The sequence below is a fragment of the Telmatherina bonti genome, assembly GCF_933228915.1.
Source record: "Telmatherina bonti genome assembly, chromosome: 4".
NCBI lineage: Eukaryota > Metazoa > Chordata > Actinopteri > Atheriniformes > Telmatherinidae > Telmatherina > Telmatherina bonti.
The window spans coordinates 33643682-33651800 of record NC_136622.1 but is presented as its reverse complement, the minus strand read 5'-3'; positions in this window follow the sequence as shown (position 1 = coordinate 33651800).

Below are 8119 nucleotides of genomic sequence, written 5' to 3'. Positions count from 1 at the left end.
TTCAGCTCCTCAGAAACCTACGGGTGACGTCACAGAGGCTGCGTCCATCATGTATAAAGATACACTGCCAGCTACAGGCCTGACATGCACACTACATTCTGTTCCTCCTGCCCAGAGATAGTTCAGGTTCTGTTGTTGTGTAAATGCTTGTTTCAGGCACTTATTTCTGCTTCTGTGTGGATGATTTGGATATGCAAAGCTGCGTTGTGGAGATTGAGGAACAATAGTCCTTGATACAACATAAATTTGTATGATAACAAAGCACCAATCAAAAGCCTCTTAAAGGATGAGATGCGAGATTACCCCCATCCTAGACCAGTACTGTCTCTCCTGTGGACGCTGTAATCAGAGTTTGGAAAAACGGTTTAATTTACAATAAAATAATTGTTGGCATTGATTAATAAATGAGTTAATGTCATATAATGCATTTAACTTGCCCAGTCCTGGAAAAAAAACAGGAGAATCCTGCATTTTTCTTATTTTTGTAGATTTGCATTTGTCTTCTTGCAGCTTGTTACATAGTCCACAAGACACGAGAACTTTCTTCTTGATCTGGAGGAGCAAGAAAAACTGTCTTTTTCTTCTGGTCCTTACGTCCTCCACAAGAAGCTTTGTCTGCAATGGGGCGGGGCTTTCTGTGAGGGGGGAGGTGTCTGTGGTTTTATACACAATACACCTGTTCATTTCATGTTTACAGACAAACTTAATCTGCAACACAACAAATTATGCATTCTGCATAAATTGCAAAAATGTTCCTACTGTCTAACTTCCTTGATCAGCTGTTTCACCAAAACAATCTGTTTTACCTGCATCAGCAAGTATATAAAAGCCTCAGGCGTTTCCATGTTAACCACGCCCACTTCAAATGTCCAACCAATCACACAAAACTTTACGGAACTCGAGGAGAAAAAAGTTCTGCCAGCCCCGTCTGTTGAGAACTGTCTTCAACCACGTCCGCGAGAAGAAAATGACATCATTAGGCCGGCTACATGGCAGATGTAGGCTTAAAACAAACATCCCACTAAAAGAAGCAGATTGAGAAGACATCGGTGTGAGTGTGGCTGTTTTGCAGGTTGCAGGACAGACTGGTTTAACATGGACGAACCCACGGGGCAGGGGGACTATGAGACCCTCCTGCAGGTGCAGGTGCTGTATCCAAGCCAAGTGTGCTCCCAGCCTGTGGCCATTGAGGCCGTGACAGTGTCCGGTGTTCCTGCACACAAGACTGGTGACGTCTTTCAAATGTGAGTTGTGGGGTTTTTATTTTTTGTCCTAAAAATGGTCCTGCGATGGACTGGCGACCTGTCCAGGGTGTACCCTGCCTCTCGAAGGCTGCTGGGATAGGCTCTAGCTCCACGGCGATCATCAGTAAGCCACAGATGCAACTTATTGAAACTTGAAGAGTGTAATAAAGACAGTCAGGATATAACACTTAACAAAGCGGTTTCAGATAATGAATGTCTTATAAAGGGTTTGTTACTGATGCTGCAGTGCTGGCTTGTAACCAGGGCCGCAGGGACAACTGGCTTCACTTAACCTCTGTTTGTTATGATTTTATGCACAATAATGATTTATTACTTTCAATGCCAGTTCTGTACATTCCACTTTTATGTTTTACTTCTTTATTTTCTAGATATAATGTTCTAGTTTTTCTTTAAATCATCACATCATACATGAAATAATTTGTTCATCTGTAAAAAAAAAAAAAAAAAAAAAAAAAAAGTGATGATTTGCTCCTGTATTTTGCAGATACGATGCAACTTATGGCTTTGCCTGTGTGAATGCTGAGCAGCCTGACGGGAAACTCTGCCATGACTACAAGGTGCGCTTCACCTGCCTAACAGCTTTCTGCTCAGCATGAAAACTGTCCTCGGTTTCACTGCTAACCAGCTGTTTACTGGTCAACCAATCATAGAACTTACAGCTTCCAAGTAGAGGGATATATGTACATTTTCACACATAAATTATTTCAGGTTGTGTTGAATAAGTAAAATAAAATACTAATAACAATAAACTGTCCTAAGGGTGCAGCTTTGTTGCTCTCTTTATCTCTGGGCGCTCCCTGCTGGTCACAAAGCAGGTCTGTTTGTAAAATATGGACACAAATTTCATGCAACAATAGATTTCCAGATGCAGCTTGACGTGCATCCAGAGTGGTGGTTACTGCAAGAAAATCAGGGATTATAGTTGTTTTTACTGCAAGCATCATGCCATGAAGACAAAAACACAGTCTGAAGTCGGAACACAACAAAAACGTCTCAAGCTGTGTTCATTTTTATCATTTAAACACTCACTGGTCTGCGTTGTTTTACATTGTTCATAAAAAAATGATGGAGATCTTAAGTTAGATGAACTTCTGGATGGAAAAAAGTTGAGTTTGTGTCGTATCAGAGGTTGTGTGTGAAGTCAGTGTTGGTCTGAGAGGTGAAATTAGGTGCAAATCTACTCAATGCTGAATGAATGAACTGGATAAAGTTCAATAATTCCAATAAAAGTACAATGTCTGAATGGAAATAAAAAGCTGAACACTGATAATTTTCACAGCTGGACAAAGAAAACATCTTAAAATTATTTTACATGGAAAATATTTCCTCATCAAATTTATGGAACCCATATTTCTAAATAATTTCATACATTTAATAATGAAATAATTAAACAAGTAAATTCTGTGTGTGTCGTAGTCTGCAGACTTCATGTTTTATTCCAGTCGAGATGTTTGATATTTCTGCCAGATTTCAGCATTAAAATGTAATATTGATAATTATCGGTGTCAGTTTTTACTTTTTAATGACACTTTTACGTCAAATAAATTATACATCAAAATTTTTCTCACTCAAAATGTCAAAATATGGGAGATGTGATGTTTTTGTCATGATTCCTTCAGAAAAAAAAAGAGGACTCAAGCTGTGAACGGTCAAAAGGGAAAGGATTTATTCACAACTGACTACAGTTAGGAACTCAGAGGTAAGATCGACGACGATCTGGTAACTGCCAAGATGGAGTGGACTGCTTATATAATGGTGTTGATGAGGAACAGGCGTGCTTCTTATTAGGTGCAGCTGCAGGTGGAGAGGGAAGAGGAACAGAGTCACAAACAGGGAAGCTTGAGAAGCCGAAGGGAACCGTCACATGACAGGACCCCCTCCTTCAGCGGTTGCCCCCTGGCAACCCAACAGAGCGACGGCGATGAAACTCCCGAAGCATGGCAGTATCCAAGATGTAAGCACGGGGGACCAAGGAACGCTCCTCAGGGCCATAGCCCTCCCAATCCACAAGGTACTGGAGACCCCGACCTCGGCGACGGACGTCCAGGATGCGCCGAACAGTGAAGGCCGGATGGCCGTCAATGAGCCGGGGGGGCGGCGGGGGATCGGCCGGAGGGTTCAGAGGACAAGACGACGTAGGCTTAATCTGGGAGACGTGAAAAACCGGATGGACCCTCATGGAAGAAGGAAGGGTTAGCCGGACAGCAGCAGGGCTGATGATCGTAGAGACTGGGAAAGGACCAATAAACGGGAGAGAGTTTCCGAGATTCTGTCTTCAAGGGAATGTGACGGGTAGACAGCCAGACCAACTGACCTGGACTGTAAGATGGGGCCGGAGTCCGACAACGGTCAGCAATGCGTCTGTTCCTATCCGAGGTTCGGAGAAGGGCCTCCCTGGTGTCATGCCAAACTTTACGACATCGCCTGATGTGCGCAGCAACAGATGGTACCGCCAGTTCTTCTTCGTCAGCCGGGAAGAGCGGGGGCTGGTATCCAAGAGACACTTCAAACGGGGTATGACCATGTGCCGTGGAGACCTGTGAGTTGTGGGCATACTCCACCCATGGAAGCTGCCGACTCCAGGAGTGCTGATTTTGGGCTGCTACACACCTTAGAGCTGATTCCAACTCCTGATTAAGCCGCTCTGTTTGGCCGTTTGTCTGAGGATGAAAACCAGATGATAAGCTGACAGATGCTCCAATAGCTTGACAGAAACCTGGGAAATGAATTGGGGTCCACGGTCCGAAACCACATCAGTGGGTATACCATGGAGACGAGGACATGTTGAACCAGAAGGTCTGCTGTTTCAGAAGCTGATGGGAGTTTGGACAGGGGAATGAAGTGAGCGGACTTAGAAAAACGGTCAACTATAGTGAGGATGACAGAGTTCCCATCCAAAGGAGGCAGACCAGTAATAAAGTCCAGGGCGATGTGGGACCAGGGGCGAGTTGGAACCGGAAGTGGGCGCAGGAACCCTGAAGGAGACTGAGAGACAGATTTACCTCTGGCACAGACGGAGCAGGCTGAAACAAAGTCATGTGTATCATGATCCATCTTGGGCCACCAGAAGTGACGTTTAAGAAGATGGAGAGTGCGTTTTATGCCAGGGTGGCATGCTAAACGGGATGAGTGGACCCACTGCAGAACCTGAGCACGGACCGCTGATGGCACATAGAGGCGTCTCTCGGGCCCGTGTCCTGGGTCAGGGTCAGCTCTCTGTGCTTCCCTCACCACAGATTCGATATCCCACATCACACAGGCAATCACACAGGATGGGGGCAGGATGGGTGTTGGTTCAAGAGACTCATTGTCACTGGAAAACTGTCGAGAAAGAGCATCAGGTTTGGAGTTCTTAGAGCCAGGCCTGTAGGAGACATGGAAGTTAAAGCGAGAGAAAAACAAAGACCAGCGAGCTTGACAAGAGTTCAACCTCTTTGCATCTTGTAAGTACGCTAGGTTCTTGTGATCAGTCCAGATGATGAATGGGTGAGTGGCACCCTCGAGCCAGTGCCGCCATTCCTCTAGGGCCAGCTTCATAGCCAGCAGTTCCTTGTCTCCAATACTGTAGTTCTTTTCAGAAGGACTAAGTCGACGGGAGAAAAAGGCACAGGGATGCAGCTTGTGATCCAGGTTAGACTTCTGTGACAGAACAGCCCCCACCCCAGAGTCGGAAGCATCCACCTCAACCACAAAAGGTTCAGCTGGATCAGGCTGGGTTAGGGTGGGTAAACACAAATTGTGTGAATTTGTGTTTAAGTGTATCAAAAGCCTGCTGTGCTGAATCAGACCAGGAAAATGGAACTTTAGATGAGGTAAGCCGTGTAAGCGGGAGAGCAACCTGACTGAAATTCTGAATAAATTTACGGTAAAAGTTTGCAAACCCAAGGAACTGTTGCAGTTGATGGCGAGTTGTGGGGATAGGCCAGTTAGCAATAGCTTTGATCTTGTCTGGATCCGTTTGCAATCTACCTGCTCCAAGAATGAAACCCAAGAATGGGATGGAACTGAGGTGAAACTCGCATTTCTCTGCCTTAACAAATAACCGGTTCTGAAGGAGGCGTTGCAGAACCAGACAAACATGGTGCTTGTGTTCTGACAAAGATTTAGAAAAGATGAGGATATCGTCGAGATAAACAAAAACAAAACGGTACAAATAGTCCCTCAAAATGTCATTAATCATAGTTTGGAAAACAGCGGGGGCGTTGGTGAGACCAAAAGGCATGACCAAGTATTCAAAATGGCCAAGATGAGTGTTAAACCCGGTCTTCCACTCGTCCCCCTCTTTAATCCGTATTTGGTTGTACGCATTCCTGAGATCAAGTTTGGTGAACACGGTTGCCCCCTGTAAAGATTCAAGGGCGGAAGATATGAGTGGAAGTGGGTATTTATTGCGAATGGTGATGTTATTCAACCCTCTGTAATCGATGCATGGTCTTTGTGTGCCATCTTTTTTCCCCACGAAGAAAAACCCAGCGGCTACCGGAGAGGTAGATGGACGGAAATGACCATTGGCTAATGCCTCTTTAATGTACTGCTCCATCGCCTCCCTCTCAGGGCGTGAAAGATTGTACAACTGACTTTTGGGCAACAGAACATTAGAAAGGAGGTCAATGGGGCAGTCATAAGGACGGTGAGGAGGTAAAGTCAGAGCTTTACTCTTGCTGAAAACCTCCCTGAGGTCATGATAACAAGCAGGGACATTGGATAGGTCAGGCAGAGAGTCAGGTTCAGACACTGGAACAGCGTTGGTTGGGATGGCAGACCGCAAACAATTGGACAAACAGAATGAACTCCATGTAGTTATTTTACTATTTGCCCAGTCGATCTGAGGGTTATGCAACTTTAGCCAGGGGTGTCCCAATAGGAGAGGGGTTTGGGGTGATTTAATCACTTTAAACGAGATCTGCTCACGATGATTGCCCGCCACAACTAAAGTGATGGGAGCGGTAGAGTGCTTAATGTTAGCAATTACCATGCCATCTAAAGCGTTGGCGATAACAGGGGTTTCTAGTGGCAGCAACCGTAGCCGTAGCTGTTGTGCTAAAGTGGCATCAATAAAATTGTCATCTGCACCTGAATCGATCATGACCGAGAGTGTAAAAGAAATCTGAGAGGTGTGCAATGTGCCAGAAAACAACGGCCTGGGGTGTGAATGATTGTGAGAAGTCCGGCTCACCAACGTCCCCAGTCTCACTGGCGAGCCTGTTCTTTTGGCCGAATTGGACATGTGGCGATCAAGTGACCAGCCTCCCCACAATACAGACACCTACCCAGCCTGATCCGTTGCTGATGCTCCTCAGGTGTAAGGCGCATTCTCCCCAACTGCATAGGCTCATCAGACAGCTGAGGTGGGACAGGAGTACTAGCAGTGATGGGTTGAGGACGGCTGGAGTAGGTTACTGTGCCTGAGGGAGTCCTGAGCTGGGAACCACGATCACGACGACGTTCTCGAAGCCGATTATCCATCCGGATTGCCAGGGAAATCAAGGAGTTTAAGTCAGCTGGTTGATCCCTACAGGCAAGTTCATCCTTTAAAGAGTCATTAAGGCCTTTCACAAAAACTCCCACAAGAGCAGCATCATTCCAACCTGAATCAGATGCAAGAGTACGAAATTCCACCAAATACTCTGCAGCACTCCTGCGGCCCTGAGTCAGCTCCAACAGGCGGCCAGATGCAGACCCCGCGTAGTCGGGATGGTCAAAGACTCGTCTGAAATTGGCCTCAAAAGAATCATAGGTTTGTGTCAGCAGACGATCATTTGCTCCTTCTGCATGTGCCCAGTCCAATGCTCTGCCCCGTAACAAGCCCACCGTATATATGATCTTGGACTTATCTGAATCAAAGGTGAGTGGTTTCTGGATGAAGACATGGCGACACTGAAGGAGAAATCCACGACACTTGCAAAGCTCTCCCATGAATGGTTCAGGATCCGGTGCGTAGGAGTCCCGAAGAGGAATATCTGAAACCATGGAGGGTTGAAGCGCTGCTGCTCCAGTAGAAGGGAATGAAGTGGCACCTGCTGCTACAGAAGGGAACTGATTAAGGAGCAATGACACTTGGGAAGCCATACGTGATACCTGAGAGGTTAATTCATCACGGGTTTGGGCAAAATCTTGCAGGATTTGTTCATGTTGTCCCAGTTGGTGTCCTTGCAGGCGAATGGCTTCTAGGATGGTGGTTGAAACATCCGGAGGTCCAAGGGAAAAATCAGCTGAGTCCAATTGGTGACCAGATCGTTCTGTCATGATTCCTTCAGAAAAAAAAGAGGACTCAAGCTGCGAACGGTCAAAAGGGAAAGAATTTATTCACAACTGACTACAGTTAGGAACTCAGAGGTCAGATCGACGACGATCTGGTAACTGCCAAGATGGAGTGGACTGCTTATATAATGGTGTTGATGAGGAACAGGCGTGCTTCTTATTAGGTGCAGCTGCAGGTGGAGAGGGAGGAGGAACAGAGTCACAAACAGGGAAGCTTGAGAAGCCGAAGGGAACCGTCACATGACAGTTTTAGGTGTAAAATAAATCCTGTATCTTCCACACCTCTAAGCTAACTTTGAACCAGTTTGTTAGTGGACATGTCCACATGTCTTTGATTTGGAATTATTTCAAAGTGTCTCCGGACATTAAATTTTCTGGTCATGCGAAGAGAAGCCAATGTGTCCAAACCATCGACGTCTTAATTACCTGAAATGATTCTTTCTTTGTTTTTCTGGGGGGAACTTCACATATATTGGAATAGTTTAATACTGGGAAGCTACAGGAAACGAAGGACTGGAATAATAAGTAAATGGGTTAGAGAAGAAAAAAGTCAATGTGGAACATCTTTTATTGTAGTTAGGTTCTGGTCTCAT